Source organism: Aulostomus chinensis, chromosome 4, assembly GCF_037954235.1.
Source record: "Aulostomus chinensis isolate RoL2024-O1b breed Wild chromosome 4, RoL_Achi_v1.0, whole genome shotgun sequence".
NCBI lineage: Eukaryota > Metazoa > Chordata > Actinopteri > Syngnathiformes > Aulostomidae > Aulostomus > Aulostomus chinensis.
The window spans coordinates 31,475,583-31,494,464 of record NC_141323.1 but is presented as its reverse complement, the minus strand read 5'-3'; the positions used below and the strand labels follow the sequence as shown (position 1 = coordinate 31,494,464).

General features: G+C 46.2%; 40 non-coding genes and 4 pseudogenes across 40 annotated transcripts; all 44 read right to left on the bottom strand.

The window, feature by feature from the left end:
• Window positions 1-310: 310 nt before the first annotated feature.
• LOC147266894 (5S ribosomal RNA) lies at window positions 311-429 on the bottom strand. The gene has a single exon (XR_015114513.1). It is a non-coding gene; the product is annotated as a 5S ribosomal RNA (ribosomal RNA).
• A 310-nt stretch (window positions 430-739) lies between these two features.
• LOC147266893 (5S ribosomal RNA) lies at window positions 740-858 on the bottom strand. The gene has a single exon (XR_015112729.1). It is a non-coding gene; the product is annotated as a 5S ribosomal RNA (ribosomal RNA).
• Window positions 859-1,167: 309 nt separating this feature from the next.
• Window positions 1,168-1,286, bottom strand: LOC147266892 (5S ribosomal RNA). The gene has a single exon (XR_015114110.1). It is a non-coding gene; the product is annotated as a 5S ribosomal RNA (ribosomal RNA).
• Window positions 1,287-1,595: 309 nt separating this feature from the next.
• LOC147266891 (5S ribosomal RNA) lies at window positions 1,596-1,714 on the bottom strand. The gene has a single exon (XR_015114109.1). It is a non-coding gene; the product is annotated as a 5S ribosomal RNA (ribosomal RNA).
• Window positions 1,715-2,025: 311 nt separating this feature from the next.
• On the bottom strand, window positions 2,026-2,144 carry LOC147266890 (5S ribosomal RNA). The gene has a single exon (XR_015114502.1). It is a non-coding gene; the product is annotated as a 5S ribosomal RNA (ribosomal RNA).
• Window positions 2,145-2,454: 310 nt separating this feature from the next.
• On the bottom strand, window positions 2,455-2,573 carry LOC147266889 (5S ribosomal RNA). The gene has a single exon (XR_015112727.1). It is a non-coding gene; the product is annotated as a 5S ribosomal RNA (ribosomal RNA).
• A 309-nt stretch (window positions 2,574-2,882) lies between these two features.
• LOC147266888 (5S ribosomal RNA) lies at window positions 2,883-3,001 on the bottom strand. Its single transcript, XR_015114869.1, has one exon. It is a non-coding gene; the product is annotated as a 5S ribosomal RNA (ribosomal RNA).
• Window positions 3,002-3,310: 309 nt separating this feature from the next.
• LOC147266887 (5S ribosomal RNA) lies at window positions 3,311-3,429 on the bottom strand. The gene has a single exon (XR_015115190.1). It is a non-coding gene; the product is annotated as a 5S ribosomal RNA (ribosomal RNA).
• Window positions 3,430-3,739: 310 nt separating this feature from the next.
• On the bottom strand, window positions 3,740-3,858 carry LOC147266886 (5S ribosomal RNA). Its single transcript, XR_015113508.1, has one exon. It is a non-coding gene; the product is annotated as a 5S ribosomal RNA (ribosomal RNA).
• Window positions 3,859-4,167: 309 nt separating this feature from the next.
• On the bottom strand, window positions 4,168-4,286 carry LOC147266885 (5S ribosomal RNA; annotated as a pseudogene).
• Window positions 4,287-4,595: 309 nt separating this feature from the next.
• LOC147266884 (5S ribosomal RNA) lies at window positions 4,596-4,714 on the bottom strand. Its single transcript, XR_015114108.1, has one exon. It is a non-coding gene; the product is annotated as a 5S ribosomal RNA (ribosomal RNA).
• A 311-nt stretch (window positions 4,715-5,025) lies between these two features.
• LOC147266883 (5S ribosomal RNA) lies at window positions 5,026-5,144 on the bottom strand. The gene has a single exon (XR_015112754.1). It is a non-coding gene; the product is annotated as a 5S ribosomal RNA (ribosomal RNA).
• A 310-nt stretch (window positions 5,145-5,454) lies between these two features.
• Window positions 5,455-5,573, bottom strand: LOC147266882 (5S ribosomal RNA). Its single transcript, XR_015112726.1, has one exon. It is a non-coding gene; the product is annotated as a 5S ribosomal RNA (ribosomal RNA).
• Window positions 5,574-5,882: 309 nt separating this feature from the next.
• LOC147266881 (5S ribosomal RNA) lies at window positions 5,883-6,001 on the bottom strand. The gene has a single exon (XR_015114868.1). It is a non-coding gene; the product is annotated as a 5S ribosomal RNA (ribosomal RNA).
• Window positions 6,002-6,310: 309 nt separating this feature from the next.
• Window positions 6,311-6,429, bottom strand: LOC147266880 (5S ribosomal RNA). The gene has a single exon (XR_015114749.1). It is a non-coding gene; the product is annotated as a 5S ribosomal RNA (ribosomal RNA).
• Window positions 6,430-6,740: 311 nt separating this feature from the next.
• On the bottom strand, window positions 6,741-6,859 carry LOC147266879 (5S ribosomal RNA). Its single transcript, XR_015114552.1, has one exon. It is a non-coding gene; the product is annotated as a 5S ribosomal RNA (ribosomal RNA).
• Window positions 6,860-7,168: 309 nt separating this feature from the next.
• LOC147266878 (5S ribosomal RNA) lies at window positions 7,169-7,287 on the bottom strand (annotated as a pseudogene).
• Window positions 7,288-7,597: 310 nt separating this feature from the next.
• On the bottom strand, window positions 7,598-7,716 carry LOC147266877 (5S ribosomal RNA). Its single transcript, XR_015114491.1, has one exon. It is a non-coding gene; the product is annotated as a 5S ribosomal RNA (ribosomal RNA).
• A 309-nt stretch (window positions 7,717-8,025) lies between these two features.
• On the bottom strand, window positions 8,026-8,144 carry LOC147266876 (5S ribosomal RNA). Its single transcript, XR_015113185.1, has one exon. It is a non-coding gene; the product is annotated as a 5S ribosomal RNA (ribosomal RNA).
• Window positions 8,145-8,453: 309 nt separating this feature from the next.
• On the bottom strand, window positions 8,454-8,572 carry LOC147266875 (5S ribosomal RNA). The gene has a single exon (XR_015114988.1). It is a non-coding gene; the product is annotated as a 5S ribosomal RNA (ribosomal RNA).
• A 306-nt stretch (window positions 8,573-8,878) lies between these two features.
• LOC147266874 (5S ribosomal RNA) lies at window positions 8,879-8,997 on the bottom strand. The gene has a single exon (XR_015114262.1). It is a non-coding gene; the product is annotated as a 5S ribosomal RNA (ribosomal RNA).
• Window positions 8,998-9,307: 310 nt separating this feature from the next.
• On the bottom strand, window positions 9,308-9,426 carry LOC147266873 (5S ribosomal RNA). The gene has a single exon (XR_015115347.1). It is a non-coding gene; the product is annotated as a 5S ribosomal RNA (ribosomal RNA).
• Window positions 9,427-9,735: 309 nt separating this feature from the next.
• LOC147266872 (5S ribosomal RNA) lies at window positions 9,736-9,854 on the bottom strand (annotated as a pseudogene).
• A 310-nt stretch (window positions 9,855-10,164) lies between these two features.
• Window positions 10,165-10,283, bottom strand: LOC147266871 (5S ribosomal RNA). The gene has a single exon (XR_015114480.1). It is a non-coding gene; the product is annotated as a 5S ribosomal RNA (ribosomal RNA).
• A 309-nt stretch (window positions 10,284-10,592) lies between these two features.
• LOC147266870 (5S ribosomal RNA) lies at window positions 10,593-10,711 on the bottom strand. The gene has a single exon (XR_015113183.1). It is a non-coding gene; the product is annotated as a 5S ribosomal RNA (ribosomal RNA).
• A 309-nt stretch (window positions 10,712-11,020) lies between these two features.
• Window positions 11,021-11,139, bottom strand: LOC147266869 (5S ribosomal RNA). Its single transcript, XR_015114987.1, has one exon. It is a non-coding gene; the product is annotated as a 5S ribosomal RNA (ribosomal RNA).
• A 306-nt stretch (window positions 11,140-11,445) lies between these two features.
• Window positions 11,446-11,564, bottom strand: LOC147266868 (5S ribosomal RNA). The gene has a single exon (XR_015114261.1). It is a non-coding gene; the product is annotated as a 5S ribosomal RNA (ribosomal RNA).
• A 310-nt stretch (window positions 11,565-11,874) lies between these two features.
• Window positions 11,875-11,993, bottom strand: LOC147266867 (5S ribosomal RNA; annotated as a pseudogene).
• A 309-nt stretch (window positions 11,994-12,302) lies between these two features.
• LOC147266866 (5S ribosomal RNA) lies at window positions 12,303-12,421 on the bottom strand. The gene has a single exon (XR_015114797.1). It is a non-coding gene; the product is annotated as a 5S ribosomal RNA (ribosomal RNA).
• A 309-nt stretch (window positions 12,422-12,730) lies between these two features.
• On the bottom strand, window positions 12,731-12,849 carry LOC147266865 (5S ribosomal RNA). Its single transcript, XR_015114293.1, has one exon. It is a non-coding gene; the product is annotated as a 5S ribosomal RNA (ribosomal RNA).
• A 310-nt stretch (window positions 12,850-13,159) lies between these two features.
• Window positions 13,160-13,278, bottom strand: LOC147266864 (5S ribosomal RNA). Its single transcript, XR_015113511.1, has one exon. It is a non-coding gene; the product is annotated as a 5S ribosomal RNA (ribosomal RNA).
• Window positions 13,279-13,587: 309 nt separating this feature from the next.
• On the bottom strand, window positions 13,588-13,706 carry LOC147266863 (5S ribosomal RNA). The gene has a single exon (XR_015114796.1). It is a non-coding gene; the product is annotated as a 5S ribosomal RNA (ribosomal RNA).
• A 306-nt stretch (window positions 13,707-14,012) lies between these two features.
• Window positions 14,013-14,131, bottom strand: LOC147266862 (5S ribosomal RNA). Its single transcript, XR_015114211.1, has one exon. It is a non-coding gene; the product is annotated as a 5S ribosomal RNA (ribosomal RNA).
• A 310-nt stretch (window positions 14,132-14,441) lies between these two features.
• LOC147266861 (5S ribosomal RNA) lies at window positions 14,442-14,560 on the bottom strand. Its single transcript, XR_015115411.1, has one exon. It is a non-coding gene; the product is annotated as a 5S ribosomal RNA (ribosomal RNA).
• A 309-nt stretch (window positions 14,561-14,869) lies between these two features.
• LOC147266860 (5S ribosomal RNA) lies at window positions 14,870-14,988 on the bottom strand. Its single transcript, XR_015112944.1, has one exon. It is a non-coding gene; the product is annotated as a 5S ribosomal RNA (ribosomal RNA).
• Window positions 14,989-15,297: 309 nt separating this feature from the next.
• Window positions 15,298-15,416, bottom strand: LOC147266859 (5S ribosomal RNA). Its single transcript, XR_015114795.1, has one exon. It is a non-coding gene; the product is annotated as a 5S ribosomal RNA (ribosomal RNA).
• A 306-nt stretch (window positions 15,417-15,722) lies between these two features.
• LOC147266858 (5S ribosomal RNA) lies at window positions 15,723-15,841 on the bottom strand. Its single transcript, XR_015113126.1, has one exon. It is a non-coding gene; the product is annotated as a 5S ribosomal RNA (ribosomal RNA).
• A 310-nt stretch (window positions 15,842-16,151) lies between these two features.
• On the bottom strand, window positions 16,152-16,270 carry LOC147266857 (5S ribosomal RNA). Its single transcript, XR_015115409.1, has one exon. It is a non-coding gene; the product is annotated as a 5S ribosomal RNA (ribosomal RNA).
• Window positions 16,271-16,579: 309 nt separating this feature from the next.
• On the bottom strand, window positions 16,580-16,698 carry LOC147266856 (5S ribosomal RNA). The gene has a single exon (XR_015112943.1). It is a non-coding gene; the product is annotated as a 5S ribosomal RNA (ribosomal RNA).
• Window positions 16,699-17,007: 309 nt separating this feature from the next.
• Window positions 17,008-17,126, bottom strand: LOC147266855 (5S ribosomal RNA). The gene has a single exon (XR_015114793.1). It is a non-coding gene; the product is annotated as a 5S ribosomal RNA (ribosomal RNA).
• Window positions 17,127-17,432: 306 nt separating this feature from the next.
• LOC147266854 (5S ribosomal RNA) lies at window positions 17,433-17,551 on the bottom strand. Its single transcript, XR_015113125.1, has one exon. It is a non-coding gene; the product is annotated as a 5S ribosomal RNA (ribosomal RNA).
• Window positions 17,552-17,861: 310 nt separating this feature from the next.
• Window positions 17,862-17,980, bottom strand: LOC147266853 (5S ribosomal RNA). The gene has a single exon (XR_015114221.1). It is a non-coding gene; the product is annotated as a 5S ribosomal RNA (ribosomal RNA).
• Window positions 17,981-18,289: 309 nt separating this feature from the next.
• On the bottom strand, window positions 18,290-18,408 carry LOC147266852 (5S ribosomal RNA). Its single transcript, XR_015114107.1, has one exon. It is a non-coding gene; the product is annotated as a 5S ribosomal RNA (ribosomal RNA).
• A 310-nt stretch (window positions 18,409-18,718) lies between these two features.
• Window positions 18,719-18,837, bottom strand: LOC147266851 (5S ribosomal RNA). Its single transcript, XR_015112910.1, has one exon. It is a non-coding gene; the product is annotated as a 5S ribosomal RNA (ribosomal RNA).
• Between the last annotated feature and the right edge of the window lie 45 nt (window positions 18,838-18,882).

The window sequence follows — 18,882 nt, the reverse complement described above, 5'->3', positions numbered from 1 at the left end:
CTTGACTCTCACACACATGGGCTCTATATCCATTTCACTCACTTTACAACCTCAAAAAAAATGTGATGTGCAACAGCCTCACGGTCTTTTTACACACCAAATAGTTGTCCTGTCAATACAAAGAAAAAAAATGTTGATGTCATCTAGAGAAAAGTACTGCATCTGCAATCTGTCTACTTCAAATTACACACTGCATGACATTCCATTCAAAAGCTGTGGAGGGCGCTTCAAGAAAAGGTGTGTGAGGGAAGTTCGCTCATGCTGGTCCCCAAACACTCAAAGCTGCCCTTTCCTCACAATGAAACAAAAAAGCTTACAGCACCTGGTATTCCCAGGCGGTCTCCCATCCAAGTACTAACCAGGCCCGACCCTGCTTAGCTTCCGAGATCAGACGAGATCGGGCGTGTTCAGAGTGGTATGGCCGTAAGCCCTTGAATCTTACACACATGGGCTCTATATCCATTTCACTCACTTAACAACCTCAAAAAAAATGTGATGTGCAACAGCCTCACGGTCTTTTTACACACCAAATAGTTGTCCTGTCAATACAAAGAAAAAAATGTTGATGTCATCTAGAGAAAAGTACTGCATCTGCAATCTGTCTACTTCAAATTACACACTGCATGACATTCCATTCGAAAGCTGTGGAGGGCACTTCAAGAAAAGGTGTGTGAGGGAAGCTCGCTCATGCTGGTCCCCAAAGACTCAAAGCTGCCCTTTCCTCACAAAGAAATAAAAAAGCTTACAGCACCTGGTATTCCCAGGCGGTCTTCCATCCAAGTACTAACCAGGCCCGACCCTGCTTAGCTTCCGAGATCAGACGAGATCGGGCGTGTTCAGAGTGGTATGGCCGTAAGCCCTTGACTCTTATACACATGGGCTCTATATCCATTTCACACAATTTACAACCTCAGAAAAAAAGTGATGCGCAACAGCCTCAGGGTCTTTTCACACGCCAAATCGGTGTCCTGTCAATAAAAGAAAAGAATGTTGATGTCATCGAGAGAAAAGTACTGCATCTGCCATCTGTCTTCTTCAAATTAACCACTGCATGAAATTCCATTCCAAAGCTGCAGAGGGCGCTTCAAGAAAAGGTGTGTGAGGGAAGCTCGCTCATGCTGGTCCCCAAAGACTCAAAGCGGCCCTTTCCTCACAATGAAACAAAAAAGCTTACAGCACCTGGTATTCCCAGGCGGTCTTCCATCCAAGTACTAACCAGGCCCGACCCTGCTAAGCTTCCGAGATCAGACGAGATCGGGCGTGTTCAGAGTGGTATGGCCGTAAGCCCTTGACTCTCACACACATGGGCTCTATATCCATTTCACTCACTTTACAACCTCAGAAAAAAAGTGATGCGCAACAGCCTCAGGGTCTTTTCACACGCCAAATCGGTGTCCTGTCAATAAAACAAAAGAATGTTGATGTCATCGAGAGAAAAGTACTGCATCTGCCATCTGTCTTCTTCAAATTAACCACTGCATGAAATTCCATTCCAAAGCTGCAGAGGGCGCTTCAAGAAAAGGTGTGTGAGGGAAGCTCGCTCATGCTGGTCCCCAAAGACTCAAAGCGGCCCTTTCCTCACAATGAAACAAAAAAGCTTACAGCACCTGGTATTCCCAGGCGGTCTTCCATCCAAGTACTAACCAGGCCCGACCCTGCTAAGCTTCCGAGATCAGACGAGATCGGGCGTGTTCAGAGTGGTATGGCCGTAAGCCCTTGACTCTCACACACATGGGCTCTATATCCATTTCACTCACTTTACAACCTCAAAAAAAATGTGATGTGCAACAGCCTCACGGTCTTTTTACACACCAAATAGTTGTCCTGTCAATACAAAGAAAAAAAATGTTGATGTCATCTAGAGAAAAGTACTGCATCTGCAATCTGTCTACTTCAAATTACACACTGCATGACATTCCATTCAAAAGCTGTGGAGGGCGCTTCAAGAAAAGGTGTGTGAGGGAAGTTCGCTCATGCTGGTCCCCAAACACTCAAAGCTGCCCTTTCCTCACAATGAAACAAAAAAGCTTACAGCACCTGGTATTCCCAGGCGGTCTCCCATCCAAGTACTAACCAGGCCCGACCCTGCTTAGCTTCCGAGATCAGACGAGATCGGGCGTGTTCAGAGTGGTATGGCCGTAAGCCCTTGAATCTTACACACATGGGCTCTATATCCATTTCACTCACTTAACAACCTCAAAAAAAATGTGATGTGCAACAGCCTCACGGTCTTTTTACACACCAAATAGTTGTCCTGTCAATACAAAGAAAAAAATGTTGATGTCATCTAGAGAAAAGTACTGCATCTGCAATCTGTCTACTTCAAATTACACACTGCATGACATTCCATTCGAAAGCTGTGGAGGGCACTTCAAGAAAAGGTGTGTGAGGGAAGCTCGCTCATGCTGGTCCCCAAAGACTCAAAGCTGCCCTTTCCTCACAAAGAAATAAAAAAGCTTACAGCACCTGGTATTCCCAGGCGGTCTTCCATCCAAGTACTAACCAGGCCCGACCCTGCTTAGCTTCCGAGATCAGACGAGATCGGGCGTGTTCAGAGTGGTATGGCCGTAAGCCCTTGACTCTTATACACATGGGCTCTATATCCATTTCACACAATTTACAACCTCAGAAAAAAAGTGATGCGCAACAGCCTCAGGGTCTTTTCTCACGCCAAATCGGTGTCCTGTCAATAAAAGAAAAGAATGTTGATGTCATCGAGAGAAAAGTACTGCATCTGCCATCTGTCTTCTTCAAATTAACCACTGCATGAAATTCCATTCCAAAGCTGCAGAGGGCGCTTCAAGAAAAGGTGTGTGAGGGAAGCTCGCTCATGCTGGTCCCCAAAGACTCAAAGCGGCCCTTTCCTCACAATGAAACAAAAAAGCTTACAGCACCTGGTATTCCCAGGCGGTCTTCCATCCAAGTACTAACCAGGCCCGACCCTGCTAAGCTTCCAAGATCAGACGAGATCGGGCGTGTTCAGAGTGGTATGGCCGTAAGCCCTTGACTCTCACACACATGGGCTCTATATCCATTTCACTCACTTTACAACCTCAGAAAAAAAGTGATGCGCAAAAGCCTCAGGGTCTTTTCACACGCCAAATCGGTGTCCTGTCAATAAAAGAAAAGAATGTTGATGTCATCGAGAGAAAAGTACTGCATCTGCCATCTGTCTTCTTCAAATTAACCACTGCATGAAATTCCATTCCAAAGCTGCAGAGGGCGCTTCAAGAAAAGGTGTGTGAGGGAAGCTCGCTCATGCTGGTCCCCAAAGACTCAAAGCGGCCCTTTCCTCACAATGAAACAAAAAAGCTTACAGCACCTGGTATTCCCAGGCGGTCTTCCATCCAAATACTAACCAGGCCCGACCCTGCTAAGCTTCCGAGATCAGACGAGATCGGGCGTGTTCAGAATGGTATGGCCGTAAGCCCTTGACTCTCACACACATGGGCTCTATATCCATTTCACTCACTTTACAACCTCAAAAAAAATGTGATGTGCAACAGCCTCACGGTCTTTTTACACACCAAATAGTTGTCCTGTCAATACAAAGAAAAAAATGTTGATGTCATCTAGAGAAAAGTACTGCATCTGCAATCTGTCTACTTCAAATTACACACTGCATGACATTCCATTCGAAAGCTGTGGAGGGCGCTTCAAGAAAAGGTGTGTGAGGGAAGCTCGCTCATGCTGGTCCCCAAAGACTCAAAGCTGCCCTTTCCTCACAAAGAAATAAAAAAGCTTACAGCACCTGGTATTCCCAGGCGGTCTTCCATCCAAGTACTAACCAGGCCCGAACCTGCTTAGCTTCCGAGATCAGACGAGATCGGGCGTGTTCAGAGTGGTATGGCCGTAAGCCCTTGACTCTTATACACATGGGCTCTATATCCATTTCACACAATTTACAACCTCAGAAAAAAAGTGATGCGCAACAGCCTCAGGGTCTTTTCACACGCCAAATCGGTGTCCTGTCAATAAAAGAAAAGAATGTTGATGTCATCGAGAGAAAAGTATTGCATCTGCCATCTGTCTTCTTCAAATTAACCACTGCATGAAATTCCATTCCAAAGCTGCAGAGGGCGCTTCAAGAAAAGGTGTGTGAGGGAAGCTCGCTCATGCTGGTCCCCAAAGACTCAAAGCGGCCCTTTCCTCACAATGAAACAAAAAAGCTTACAGCACCTGGTATTCCCAGGCGGTCTTCCATCCAAGTACTAACCAGGCCCGACCCTGCTAAGCTTCCGAAATCAGACGAGATCGGGCGTGTTCGGAGTGGTATGGCCGTAAGCCCTTGACTCTCACACACATGGGCTCTATATCCATTTCACTCACTTTACAACCTCAGAAAAAAAGTGATGCGCAACAGCCTCAGGGTCTTTTCACACGCCAAATCGGTGTCCTGTCAATAAAACAAAAGAATGTTGATGTCATCGAGAGAAAAGTACTGCATCTGCCATCTGTCTTCTTCAAATTAACCACTGCATGAAATTCCATTCCAAAGCTGCAGAGGGCGCTTCAAGAAAAGGTGTGTGAGGGAAGCTCGCTCATGCTGGTCCCCAAAGACTCAAAGCGGCCCTTTCCTCACAATGAAACAAAAAAGCTTACAGCACCTGGTATTCCCAGGCGGTCTTCCATCCAAGTACTAACCAGGCCCGACCCTGCTAAGCTTCCGAGATCAGACGAGATCGGGCGTGTTCAGAGTGGTATGGCCGTAAGCCCTTGACTCTCACACACATGGGCTCTATATCCATTTCACTCACTTTACAACCTCAAAAAAAATGTGATGTGCAACAGCCTCACGGTCTTTTTACACACCAAATAGTTGTCCTGTCAATACAAAGAAAAAAAATGTTGATGTCATCTAGAGAAAAGTACTGCATCTGCAATCTGTCTACTTCAAATTACACACTGCATGACATTCCATTCAAAAGCTGTGGAGGGCGCTTCAAGAAAAGGTGTGTGAGGGAAGTTCGCTCATGCTGGTCCCCAAACACTCAAAGCTGCCCTTTCCTCACAATGAAACAAAAAAGCTTACAGCACCTGGTATTCCCAGGCGGTCTCCCGTCCAAGTACTAACCAGGCCCGACCCTGCTTAGCTTCCGAGATCAGACGAGATCGGGCGTGTTCAGAGTGGTATGGCCGTAAGCCTTTGAATCTTACACACATGGGCTCTATATCCATTTCACTCACTTAACAACCTCAAAAAAAATGTGATGTGCAACAGCCTCACGGTCTTTTTACACACCAAATAGTTGTCCTGTCAATACAAAGAAAAAAATGTTGATGTCATCTAGAGAAAAGTACTGCATCTGCAATCTGTCTACTTCAAATTACACACTGCATGACATTCCATTCGAAAGCTGTGGAGGGCACTTCAAGAAAAGGTGTGTGAGGGAAGCTCGCTCATGCTGGTCCCCAAAGACTCAAAGCTGCCCTTTCCTCACAAAGAAATAAAAAAGCTTACAGCACCTGGTATTCCCAGGCGGTCTTCCATCCAAGTACTAACCAGGCCCGACCCTGCTTAGCTTCCGAGATCAGACGAGATCGGGCGTGTTCAGAGTGGTATGGCCGTAAGCCCTTGACTCTTATACACATGGGCTCTATATCCATTTCACACAATTTACAACCTCAGAAAAAAAGTGATGCGCAACAGCCTCAGGGTCTTTTCTCACGCCAAATCGGTGTCCTGTCAATAAAAGAAAAGAATGTTGATGTCATCGAGAGAAAAGTACTGCATCTGCCATCTGTCTTCTTCAAATTAACCACTGCATGAAATTCCATTCCAAAGCTGCAGAGGGCGCTTCAAGAAAAGGTGTGTGAGGGAAGCTCGCTCATGCTGGTCCCCAAAGACTCAAAGCGGCCCTTTCCTCACAATGAAACAAAAAAGCTTACAGCACCTGGTATTCCCAGGCGGTCTTCCATCCAAGTACTAACCAGGCCCGACCCTGCTAAGCTTCCAAGATCAGACGAGATCGGGCGTGTTCAGAGTGGTATGGCCGTAAGCCCTTGACTCTCACACACATGGGCTCTATATCCATTTCACTCACTTTACAACCTCAGAAAAAAAGTGATGCGCAAAAGCCTCAGGGTCTTTTCACACGCCAAATCGGTGTCCTGTCAATAAAAGAAAAGAATGTTGATGTCATCGAGAGAAAAGTACTGCATCTGCCATCTGTCTTCTTCAAATTAACCACTGCATGAAATTCCATTCCAAAGCTGCAGAGGGCGCTTCAAGAAAAGGTGTGTGAGGGAAGCTCGCTCATGCTGGTCCCCAAAGACTCAAAGCGGCCCTTTCCTCACAATGAAACAAAAAAGCTTACAGCACCTGGTATTCCCAGGCGGTCTTCCATCCAAATACTAACCAGGCCCGACCCTGCTAAGCTTCCGAGATCAGACGAGATCGGGCGTGTTCAGAGTGGTATGGCCGTAAGCCCTTGACTCTCACACACATGGGCTCTATATCCATTTCACTCACTTTACAACCTCAAAAAAAATGTGATGTGCAACAGCCTCACGGTCTTTTTACACACCAAATAGTTGTCCTGTCAATACAAAGAAAAAAAATTTTGATGTCATCTAGAGAAAAGTACTGCATCTGCAATCTGTCTACTTCAAATTACACACTGCATGACATTCCATTCGAAAGCTTTGGAGGGCACTTCAAGAAAAGGTGTGTGAGGGAAGCTCGCTCATGCTGGTCCCCAAAGACTCAAAGCTGCCCTTTCCTCACAAAGAAATAAAAAAGCTTACAGCACCTGGTATTCCCAGGCGGTCTTCCATCCAAGTACGAACCAGGCCCGACCCTGCTTAGCTTCCGAGATCAGAAGGGATCGGGCGTGTTCAGAGTAGTATGGCCATAAGCCTTTGACTCTGACACACATGGGCTCTATATCCATTTCACACAATTTACAACCTCAGAAAAAAAGTGATGCGCAACAGCCTCAGGGTCTTTTCACACGCCAAATCGGTGTCCTGTCAATAAAAGAAAAGAATGTTGATGTCATCTAGAGAAAAGTACTGCATCTGCCATCTGTCTACTTCAAATTAACCACTGCATGACATTTCATTCCAAAGCTGTGGAGGGCGCTTCAAGAAAAGGTGTGTGAGGGAAGCTCGCTCATGCTGGTCCCCAAACACTCAAAGCTGCCCTTTCCTCACAATGAAACAAAAAAGCTGACAGCACCTGGTATTCCCAGGCGGTCTTCCATCCAAGTACTAACCAGGACCCACCCTGCTAAGCTTCCTAGATCAGACGAGATCGGGCGTGTTCAGAGTGGTATGGCCGTAAGCCCTTGACTCTCACACACATGGGCTCTATATCCATTTCACTCACTTTACAACCTCAAAAAAAATGTGATGTGCAACAGCCTCACGGCCTTTTTACACACCAAATAGTTCTCCTGTCAATACAAAGAAAAGAATGTTGATGTCATCTAGAGAAAAGTACTGCATCTGCAATCTGTCTACTTCAAATTACACACTGCATGACATTCCATTCAAAAGCTGTGGAGGGCGCTTCAAGAAAAGGTGTGTGAGGGAAGTTCGCTCATGCTGGTCCCCAAACACTCAAAGCTGCCCTTTCCTAACAATGAAACAAAAAAGCTTACAGCACCTGGTATTCCCAGGCGGTCTCCCATCCAAGTACTAACCAGGCCCGACCCTGCTTAGCTTCCGAGATCAGACGAGATCGGGCGTGTTCAGAGTGGTATGGCCGTAAGCCCTTGACTCTTACACACATGGGCTCTATATCCATTTCACTCACTTTACAACCTCAGAAAAAAAGTGAAGCGCAAAAGCCTCAGGGTCTTTTCACACGCCAAATAGGTGTCCTGTAAATAAAAGAAAAGAATGTTGATGTCATCTAGAGAAAAGTCCTGCATCTGCCATCTGTCTACTTCAAATTAACCACTGCATGACATTCCATTCCAAAGCTGTGGAGGGCGCTTCAAGAAAAGGTGTGTGAGGGAAGCTCGCTCATGCTGGTCCCCAAAGACTCAAAGCTGCCCTTTCCTCACAAAGAAATAAAAAAGCTTACAGCACCTGGTATTCCCAGGCGGTTTTCCATCCAAGTACTAACCAGGCCCGACCCTGCTTAGCTTCCGAGATCAGACGAGATCGGGCGTGTTCAGAGTGGTATGACCGTAAGCCCTTGACTCTGACACACATGGGCTCTATATCCATTTCACACAATTTACAACCTCAGAAAAAAAGTGATGCGCAACAGCCTCAGGGTCTTTTCACACGCCAAATACGTGTCCTGTCAATCAAAGAAAAGAATGTTGATGTCATCGAGAGAAAAGTACTGCATCTGCCATCTGTCTTCTTCAAATTAACCACTGCATGAAATTCCATTCCAAAGCTGCAGAGGGCCCTTCAAGAAAAGGTGTGTGAGGGAAGCTCGCTCATGCTGGTCCCCAAAGTCTCTAAGCGGCCCTTTCCTCACAATGAAACAAAAAAGCTTACAGCACCTGGTATTCCCAGGCAGTCTTCCATCCAAGTACTAACCAGGCCCGACCCTGCTAAGCTTCCGAGATCAGACGAGATCGGGCGTGTTCAGAGTGGTATGGCTGTAAGCCCTTGACTCTCACACACATGGGCTCTATATCCATTTCACTCACTTTACAACCTCAAAAAAAATGTGATGTGCAACAGCCTCACAGTCTTTTTACACACCAAATAGTTGTCCTGTCAATACAAAGAAAAGAATGTTGATGTCATCTAGAGAAAAGTACTGCATCTGCAATCTGTCTACTTCAAATTACACACTGCATGACATTCCATCCGAAAGCTGTGTAGGGCGCTTCAAGAAAAGGTGTGTGAGGGAAGCTCGCTCATGCTGGTCCCCACTAAAAGCTGCCCTTTCCTCACAATGAAACAAAAAAGCTTACAGCACCTGGTATTCCCAGGCGGTCTCCCATCCAAGTACTAACCAGGCCCGACCCTGCTAAGCTTCCGAGATCAGACGAAATCGGGCGTGTTCAGAGTGGTATGGCCGTAAGCCCTTGACTCTCACACACATGGGCTCTATATCCATTTCACTCACTTTACAACCTCAAAAAAAATGTGATGTGCAACAGCCTCACGGTCTTTTTACACACCAAATAGTTGTCCTGTCAATACAAAGAAAAAAATGTTGATGTCATCTAGAGAAAAGTACTGCATCTGCAATCTGTCTACTTCAAATTACACACTGCATGACATTCCATTCGAAAGCTGTGGAGGGAACTTCAAGAAAAGGTGTGTGAGGGAAGCTCGCTCATGCTGGTCCCCAAAGACTCAAAGCTGCCCTTTCCTCACAAAGAAATAAAAAAGCTTACAGCACCTGGTATTCCCAGGGGGTCTTCCATCCAAGTACTAACCAGACCCGACCTTGCTTAGCTTCCGAGATCAGAAGGGATCGGGCGTGTTCAGAGTAGTATGGCCATAAGCCTTTGACTCTGACACACATGGGCTCTATATCCATTTCACACAATTTACAACCTCAGAAAAAAAGTGATGCGCAACAGCCTCAGGGTCTTTTCACACGCCAAATCGGTGTCCTGTCAATAAAAGAAAAGAATGTTGATGTCATCTAGAGAAAAGTACTGCATCTGCCATCTGTCTACTTCAAATTAACCACTGCATGACATTTCATTCCAAAGCTGTGGAGGGCGCTTCAAGAAAAGGTGTGTGAGGGAAGCTCGCTCATGCTGGTCCCCAAACACTCAAAGCTGCCCTTTCCTCACAATGAAACAAAAAAGCTGACAGCACCTGGTATTCCCAGGCGGTCTTCCATCCAAGTACTAACCAGGACCCACCCTGCTAAGCTTCCTAGATCAGACGAGATCGGGCGTGTTCAGAGTGGTATGGCCGTAAGCCCTTGACTCTCACACACATGGGCTCTATATCCATTTCACTCACTTTACAACCTCAAAAAAAATGTGATGTGCAACAGCCTCACGGCCTTTTTACACACCAAATAGTTCTCCTGTCAATACAAAGAAAAGAATGTTGATGTCATCTAGAGAAAAGTACTGCATCTGCAATCTGTCTACTTCAAATTACACACTGCATGACATTCCATTCAAAAGCTGTGGAGGGCGCTTCAAGAAAAGGTGTGTGAGGGAAGTTCGCTCATGCTGGTCCCCAAACACTCAAAGCTGCCCTTTCCTAACAATGAAACAAAAAAGCTTACAGCACCTGGTATTCCCAGGCGGTCTCCCATCCAAGTACTAACCAGGCCCGACCCTGCTTAGCTTCCGAGATCAGACGAGATCGGGCGTGTTCAGAGTGGTATGGCCGTAAGCCCTTGACTCTTACACACATGGGCTCTATATCCATTTCACTCACTTTACAACCTCAGAAAAAAAGTGAAGCGCAAAAGCCTCAGGGTCTTTTCACACGCCAAATAGGTGTCCTGTAAATAAAACAAAAGAATGTTGATGTCATCTAGAGAAAAGTCCTGCATCTGCCATCTGTCTACTTCAAATTAACCACTGCATGACATTCCATTCCAAAGCTGTGGAGGGCGCTTCAAGAAAAGGTGTGTGAGGGAAGCTCGCTCATGCTGGTCCCCAAAGACTCAAAGCTGCCCTTTCCTCACAAAGAAATAAAAAAGCTTACAGCACCTGGTATTCCCAGGCGGTTTTCCATCCAAGTACTAACCAGGCCCGACCCTGCTTAGCTTCCGAGATCAGACGAGATCGGGCGTGTTCAGAGTGGTATGACCGTAAGCCCTTGACTCTGACACACATGGGCTCTATATCCATTTCACACAATTTACAACCTCAGAAAAAAAGTGATGCGCAACAGCCTCAGGGTCTTTTCACACGCCAAATACGTGTCCTGTCAATCAAAGAAAAGAATGTTGATGTCATCGAGAGAAAAGTACTGCATCTGCCATCTGTCTTCTTCAAATTAACCACTGCATGAAATTCCATTCCAAAGCTGCAGAGGGCCCTTCAAGAAAAGGTGTGTGAGGGAAGCTCGCTCATGCTGGTCCCCAAAGTCTCTAAGCGGCCCTTTCCTCACAATGAAACAAAAAAGCTTACAGCACCTGGTATTCCCAGGCAGTCTTCCATCCAAGTACTAACCAGGCCCGACCCTGCTAAGCTTCCGAGATCAGACGAGATCGGGCGTGTTCAGAGTGGTATGGCTGTAAGCCCTTGACTCTCACACACATGGGCTCTATATCCATTTCACTCACTTTACAACCTCAAAAAAAATGTGATGTGCAACAGCCTCACAGTCTTTTTACACACCAAATAGTTGTCCTGTCAATACAAAGAAAAGAATGTTGATGTCATCTAGAGAAAAGTACTGCATCTGCAATCTGTCTACTTCAAATTACACACTGCATGACATTCCATCCGAAAGCTGTGTAGGGCGCTTCAAGAAAAGGTGTGTGAGGGAAGCTCGCTCATGCTGGTCCCCACTAAAAGCTGCCCTTTCCTCACAATGAAACAAAAAAGCTTACAGCACCTGGTATTCCCAGGCGGTCTCCCATCCAAGTACTAACCAGGCCCGACCCTGCTAAGCTTCCGAGATCAGACGAAATCGGGCGTGTTCAGAGTGGTATGGCCGTAAGCCCTTGACTCTCACACACATGGGCTCTATATCCATTTCACTCACTTTACAACCTCAAAAAAAATGTGATGTGCAACAGCCTCACGGTCTTTTTACACACCAAATAGTTGTCCTGTCAATACAAAGAAAAAAATGTTGATGTCATCTAGAGAAAAGTACTGCATCTGCAATCTGTCTACTTCAAATTACACACTGCATGACATTCCATTCGAAAGCTGTGGAGGGAACTTCAAGAAAAGGTGTGTGAGGGAAGCTCGCTCATGCTGGTCCCCAAAGACTCAAAGCTGCCCTTTCCTCACAAAGAAATAAAAAAGCTTACAGCACCTGGTATTCCCAGGGGGTCTTCCATCCAAGTACTAACCAGACCCGACCTTGCTTGGCTTCCGAGATCAGACGAGATCGGGCGTGTTCAGAGTAGTATGGCCATAAGCCTTTGACTCTGACACACATGGGCTCTATATCCATTTCACACAATTTACAACCTCAGAAAAAAAGTGATGCGCAACAGCCTCAGGGTCTTTTCACACGCCAAATCGGTGTCCTGTCAATAAAACAAAAGAATGTTGATGTCATCGAGAGAAAAGTACTGCATCTGCCATCTGTCTTCTTCAAATTAACCACTGCATGAAATTCCATTCCAAAGCTGCAGAGGGCGCTTCAAGAAAAGGTGTGTGAGGGAAGCTCGCTCATGCTGGTCCCCAAAGACTCAAAGCTGCCCTTTCCTCACAAAGAAACAAAAAAGCTTACAGCACCTGGTATTCCCAGGCAGTCTTCCATCCAAGTACTAACCAGGCCCGACCCTGCTAAGCTTCCGAGATCAGACGAGATCGGGCGTGTTCAGAGTGGTATGGCCGTAAGCCCTTGACTCTGACACACATGGGCTCTATATCCATTTCACACAATTTACAACCTCAGAAAAAAAGTGATGCGCAACAGCCTCAGGGTCTTTTCACACGCCAAATCGGTGTCCTGTCAATAAAAGAAAAGAATGTTGATGTCATCTAGAGAAAAGTACTGCATCTGCCATCTGTCTACTTCAAATTAACCACTGCATGACATTTCATTCCAAAGCTGTGGAGGGCGCTTCAAGAAAAGGTGTGTGAGGGAAGCTCGCTCATGCTGGTCCCCAAACACTCAAAGCTGCCCTTTCCTCACAATGAAACAAAAAAGCTTACAGCACCTGGTATTCCCAGGCGGTCTTCCATCCAAGTACTAACCAGGCCCCACCCTGCTAAGCTTCCGAGATCAGACGAGATCGGGCGTGTTCAGAGTGGTATGGCCGTAAGCCCTTGACTCTCACACACATGGGCTCTATATCCATTTCACTCACTTTACAACCTCAAAAAAAATGTGATGTGCAACAGCCTCACGGCCTTTTTACACACCAAATAGTTCTCCTGTCAATACAAAGAAAAGAATGTTGATGTCATCTAGAGAAAAGTACTGCATCTGCAATCTGTCTACTTCAAATTACACACTGCATGACATTCCATTCCAAAGCTGTGGAGGGCGCTTCAAGAAAAGGTGTGTGAGGGAAGTTCGCTCATGCTGGTCCCCAAACACTCAAAGCTGCCCTTTCCTCACAAAGAAATAAAAAAGCTTACAGCACCTGGTATTCCCAGGCGGTCTTCCATCCAAGTACTAACCAGGCCCGACCCTGCTTAGCTTCCGAGATCAGACGAGATCGGGCGTGTTAAGAGTGGTATGACCGTAAGCCCTTGACTCTGACACACATGGGCTCTATATCCATTTCACACAATTTACAACCTCAGAAAAAAAGTGATGCGCAACAGCCTCAGGGTCTTTTCACACGCCAAATACGTGTCCTGTCAATCAAAGAAAAGAATGTTGATGTCATCGAGAGAAAAGTACTGCATCTGCCATCTGTCTTCTTCAAATTAACCACTGCATGAAATTCCATTCCAAAGCTGCAGAGGGCCCTTCAAGAAAAGGTGTGTGAGGGAAGCTCGCTCATGCTGGTCCCCAAAGTCTCTAAGCGGCCCTTTCCTCACAATGAAACAAAAAAGCTTACAGCACCTGGTATTCCCAGGCAGTCTTCCATCCAAGTACTAACCAGGCCCGACCCTGCTAAGCTTCCGAGATCAGACGAGATCGGGCGTGTTCAGAGTGGTATGGCCGTAAGCCCTTGACTCTCACACACATGGGCTCTATATCCATTTCACTCACTTTACAACCTCAAAAAAAATGTGATGTGCAACAGCCTCACAGTCTTTTTACACACCAAATAGTTGTCCTGTCAATACAAAGAAAAGAATGTTGATGTCATCTAGAGAAAAGTACTGCATCTGCAATCTGTCTACTTCAAATTACACACTGCATGACATTCCATCCGAAAGCTGTGTAGGGCGCTTCAAGAAAAGGTGTGTGAGGGAAGCTCGCTCATGCTGGTCCCCACTAAAAGCTGCCCTTTCCTCACAATGAAACAAAAAAGCTTACAGCACCTGGTATTCCCAGGCGGTCTCCCATCCAAGTACTAACCAGGCCCGACCCTGCTAAGCTTCCGAGATCAGACGAGATCGGGCGTGTTCAGAGTGGAATGGCCGTAAGCCCTTGACTCTCACACACATGGGCTCTATATCCATTTCCCTCACTTTACAACCTCAAAAAAAATGTGATGTGCAACAGCCTCACGGTCTTTTTACACACCAAATAGTTGTCCTGTCAATACAAAGAAAAAAATGTTGATGTCATCTAGAGAAAAGTACTGCATCTGCAATCTGTCTACTTCAAATTACACACTGCATGACATTCCATTCGAAAGCTGTGGAGGGCACTTCAAGAAAAGGTGTGTGAGGGAAGCTCGCTCATGCTGGTCCCCAAAGACTCAAAGCTGCCCTTTCCTCACAAAGAAATAAAAAAGCTTACAGCACCTGGTATTCCCAGGCAGTCTTCCATCCAAGTACTAACCAGGTCCGACCCTGCTTGGCTTCCGAGATCAGACGAGATCGGGCGTGTTCAGAGTAGTATGGCCATAAGCCTTTGACTCTGACACACATGGGCTCTATATCCATTTCACACAATTTACAACCTCAGAAAAAAAGTGATGCGCAACAGCCTCAGGGTCTTTTCACACGCCAAATCGGTGTCCTGTCAATAAAACAAAAGAATGTTGATGTCATCGAGAGAAAAGTACTGCATCTGCCATCTGTCTTCTTCAAATTAACCACTGCATGAAATTCCATTCCAAAGCTGTGGAGGGCGCTTCAAGAAAAGGTGTGTGAGGGAAGTTCGCTCATGCTGGTCCCCAAACACTCAAAGCTGCCCTTTCCTCACAAAGAAATAAAAAAGCTTACAGCACCTGGTATTCCCAGGCGGTCTTCCATCCAAGTACTAACCAGGCCCGACCCTGCTTAGCTTCCGAGATCAGACGAGATCGGGCGTGTTCAGAGTGGTATGACCGTAAGCCCTTGACTCTGACACACATGGGCTCTATATCCATTTCACACAATTTACAACCTCAGAAAAAAAGTGATCCGCAACAGCCTCAGGGTCTTTTCACACGCCAAATACGTGTCCTGTCAATCAAAGAAAAGAATGTTGATGTCATCGAGAGAAAAGTACTGCATCTGCCATCTGTCTTCTTCAAATTAACCACTGCATGAAATTCCATTCCAAAGCTGCAGAGGGCCCTTCAAGAAAAGGTGTGTGAGGGAAGCTCGCTCATGCTGGTCCCCAAAGTCTCTAAGCGGCCCTTTCCTCACAATGAAACAAAAAAGCTTACAGCACCTGGTATTCCCAGGCAGTCTTCCATCCAAGTACTAACCAGGCCCGACCCTGCTAAGCTTCCGAGATCAGACGAGATCGGGCGTGTTCAGAGTGGTATGGCCGTAAGCCCTTGACTCTCACACACATGGGCTCTATATCCATTTCACTCACTTTACAACCTCAAAAAAAATGTGATGTACAACAGCCTCACAGTCTTTTTACACACCAAATAGTTGTCCTGTCAATACAAAGAAAAGAATGTTGATGTCATCTAGAGAAAAGTACTGCATCTGCAATCTGTCTACTTCAAATTACACACTGCATGACATTCCATCCGAAAGCTGTGTAGGGCGCTTCAAGAAAAGGTGTGTGAGGGAAGCTCGCTCATGCTGGTCCCCACTAAAAGCTGCCCTTTCCTCACAATGAAACAAAAAAGCTTACAGCACCTGGTATTCCCAGGCGGTCTCCCATCCAAGTACTAACCAGGCCCGACCCTGCTAAGCTTCCGAGATCAGACGAGATCGGGCGTGTTCAGAGTGGTATGGCCGTAAGCCCTTGACTCTCACACACATGGGCTCTATATCCATTTCCCTCACTTTACAACCTCAAAAAAAATGTGATGTGCAACAGCCTCACGGTCTTTTTACACACCAAATAGTTGTCCTGTCAATACAAAGAAAAAAATGTTGATGTCATCTAGAGAAAAGTACTGCATCTGCAATCTGTCTACTTCAAATTACACACTGCATGACATTCCATTCGAAAGCTGTGGAGGGCACTTCAAGAAAAGGTGTGTGAGGGAAGCTCGCTCATGCTGGTCCCCAAAGACTCAAAGCTGCCCTTTCCTCACAAAGAAATAAAAAAGCTTACAGCACCTGGTATTCCCAGGCAGTCTTCCATCCAAGTACTAACCAGGTCCGACCCTGCTTGGCTTCCGAGATCAGACGAGATCGGGCGTGTTCAGAGTAGTATGGCCATAAGCCTTTGACTCTGACACACATGGGCTCTATATCCATTTCACACAATTTACAACCTCAGAAAAAAAGTGATGCGCAACAGCCTCAGGGTCTTTTCACACGCCAAATCGGTGTCCTGTCAATAAAACAAAAGAATGTTGATGTCATCGAGAGAAAAGTACTGCATCTGCCATCTGTCTTCTTCAAATTAACCACTGCATGAAATTCCATTCCAAAGCTGTGGAGGGCGCTTCAAGAAAAGGTGTGTGAGGGAAGTTCGCTCATGCTGGTCCCCAAACACTCAAAGCTGCCCTTTCCTCACAAAGAAATAAAAAAGCTTACAGCACCTGGTATTCCCAGGCGGTCTTCCATCCAAGTACTAACCAGGCCCGACCCTGCTTAGCTTCCGAGATCAGACGAGATCGGGCGTGTTCAGAGTGGTATGACCGTAAGCCCTTGACTCTGACACACATGGGCTCTATATCCATTTCACACAATTTACAACCTCAGAAAAAAAGTGATGCGCAACAGCCTCAGGGTCTTTTCACACGCCAAATACGTGTCCTGTCAATCAAAGAAAAGAATGTTGATGTCATCGAGAGAAAAGTACTGCATCTGCCATCTGTCTTCTTCAAATTAACCACTGCATGAAATTCCATTCCAAAGCTGCAGAGGGCCCTTCAAGAAAAGGTGTGTGAGGGAAGCTCGCTCATGCTGGTCCCCAAAGTCTCTAAGCGGCCCTTTCCTCACAATGAAACAAAAAAGCTTACAGCACCTGGTATTCCCAGGCAGTCTTCCATCCAAGTACTAACCAGGCCCGACCCTGCTAAGCTTCCGAGATCAGACGAGATCGGGCGTGTTCAGAGTGGTATGGCCGTAAGCCCTTGACTCTCACACACATGGGCTCTATATCCATTTCACTCACTTTACAACCTCAAAAAAAATGTGATGTGCAACAGCCTCACAGTCTTTTTACACACCAAATAGTTGTCCTGTCAATACAAAGAAAAGAATGTTGATGTCATCTAGAGAAAAGTACTGCATCTGCAATCTGTCTACTTCAAATTACACACTGCATGACATTCCATCCGAAAGCTGTGTAGGGCGCTTCAAGAAAAGGTGTGTGAGGGAAGCTCGCTCATGCTGGTCCCCACTAAAAGCTGCCCTTTCCTCACAATGAAACAAAAAAGCTTACAGCACCTGGTATTCCCAGGCGGTCTCCCATCCAAGTACTAACCAGGCCCGACCCTGCTAAGCTTCCGAGATCAGACGAGATCGGGCGTGTTCAGAGTGGTATGGCCGTAAGCCCTTGACTCTCACACACATGGGCTCTATATCCATTTCCCTCACTTTACAACCTCAAAAAAAATGTGATGTGCAACAGCCTCACGGTCTTTTTACACACCAAATAGTTGTCCTGTCAATACAAAGAAAAAAATGTTGATGTCATCTAGAGAAAAGTACTGCATCTGCAATCTGTCTACTTCAAATTACACACTGCATGACATTTCATTCGAAAGCTGTGGAGGGCACTTCAAGAAAAGGTGTGTGAGGGAAGCTCGCTCATGCTGGTCCCCAAAGACTCAAAGCTGCCCTTTCCTCACAAAGAAATAAAAAAGCTTACAGCACCTGGTATTCCCAGGGGGTCTTCCATCCAAGTACTAACCAGGCCCAACCCTGCTTGGCTTCCGAGATCAGACGAGATCGGGCGTGTTCAGAGTAGTATGGCCATAAGCCTTTGACTCTGACACACATGGGCTCTATATCCATTTCACACAATTTACAACCTCAGAAAAAAAGTGATGCGCAACAGCCTCAGGGTCTTTTCACACGCCAAATCGGTGTCCTGTCAATAAAACAAAAGAATGTTGATGTCATCGAGAGAAAAGTACTGCATCTGCCATCTGTCTTCTTCAAATTAACCACTGCATGAAATTCCATTCCAAAGCTGCAGAGGGCGCTTCAAGAAAAGGTGTGTGAGGGAAGCTCGCTCATGCTGGTCCCCAAAGACTCAAAGCGGCCCTTTCCTCACAATGAAACAAAAAAGCTTACAGCACCTGGTATTCCCAGGCGGTCTTCCATCCAAGTACTAACCAGGCCCGACCCTGCTAAGCTTCCGAGATCAGACGAGATCGGGCGTGTTCAGAGTGGTATGGCCGTAAGCCCTTGACTCTCACACACATGGGCTCTATATCCATTTCACTCACTTTACAACCTCAAAAAAAATGTGATGTGCAACAGCCTCACGGTCTTTTTACACACCAAATAGTTGTCCTGTCAATACAAAGAAAAAAATGTTGATGTCATCTAGAGAAAAGTACTGCATCTGCAATCTGTCTACTTCAAATTACACACTGCATGACATTCCATTCGAAAGCTGTGGAGGGCGCTTCAAGAAAAGGTGTGTGAGGGAAGCTCGCTCATGCTGGTCCCCAAAGACTCAAAGCTGCCCTTTCCTCACAAAGAAACAAAAAAGCTTACAGCACCTGGTATTCCCAGGCGGTCTCCCATCCAAGTACTAACCAGGACCGACCCTGCTTAGCTTCCGAGATCAGACGAGATCGGGCGTGTTCAGAGTGGTATGGCCGTAAGCCCTTGACTCTGACACACATGGGCTCTATATCCATTTCACACAATT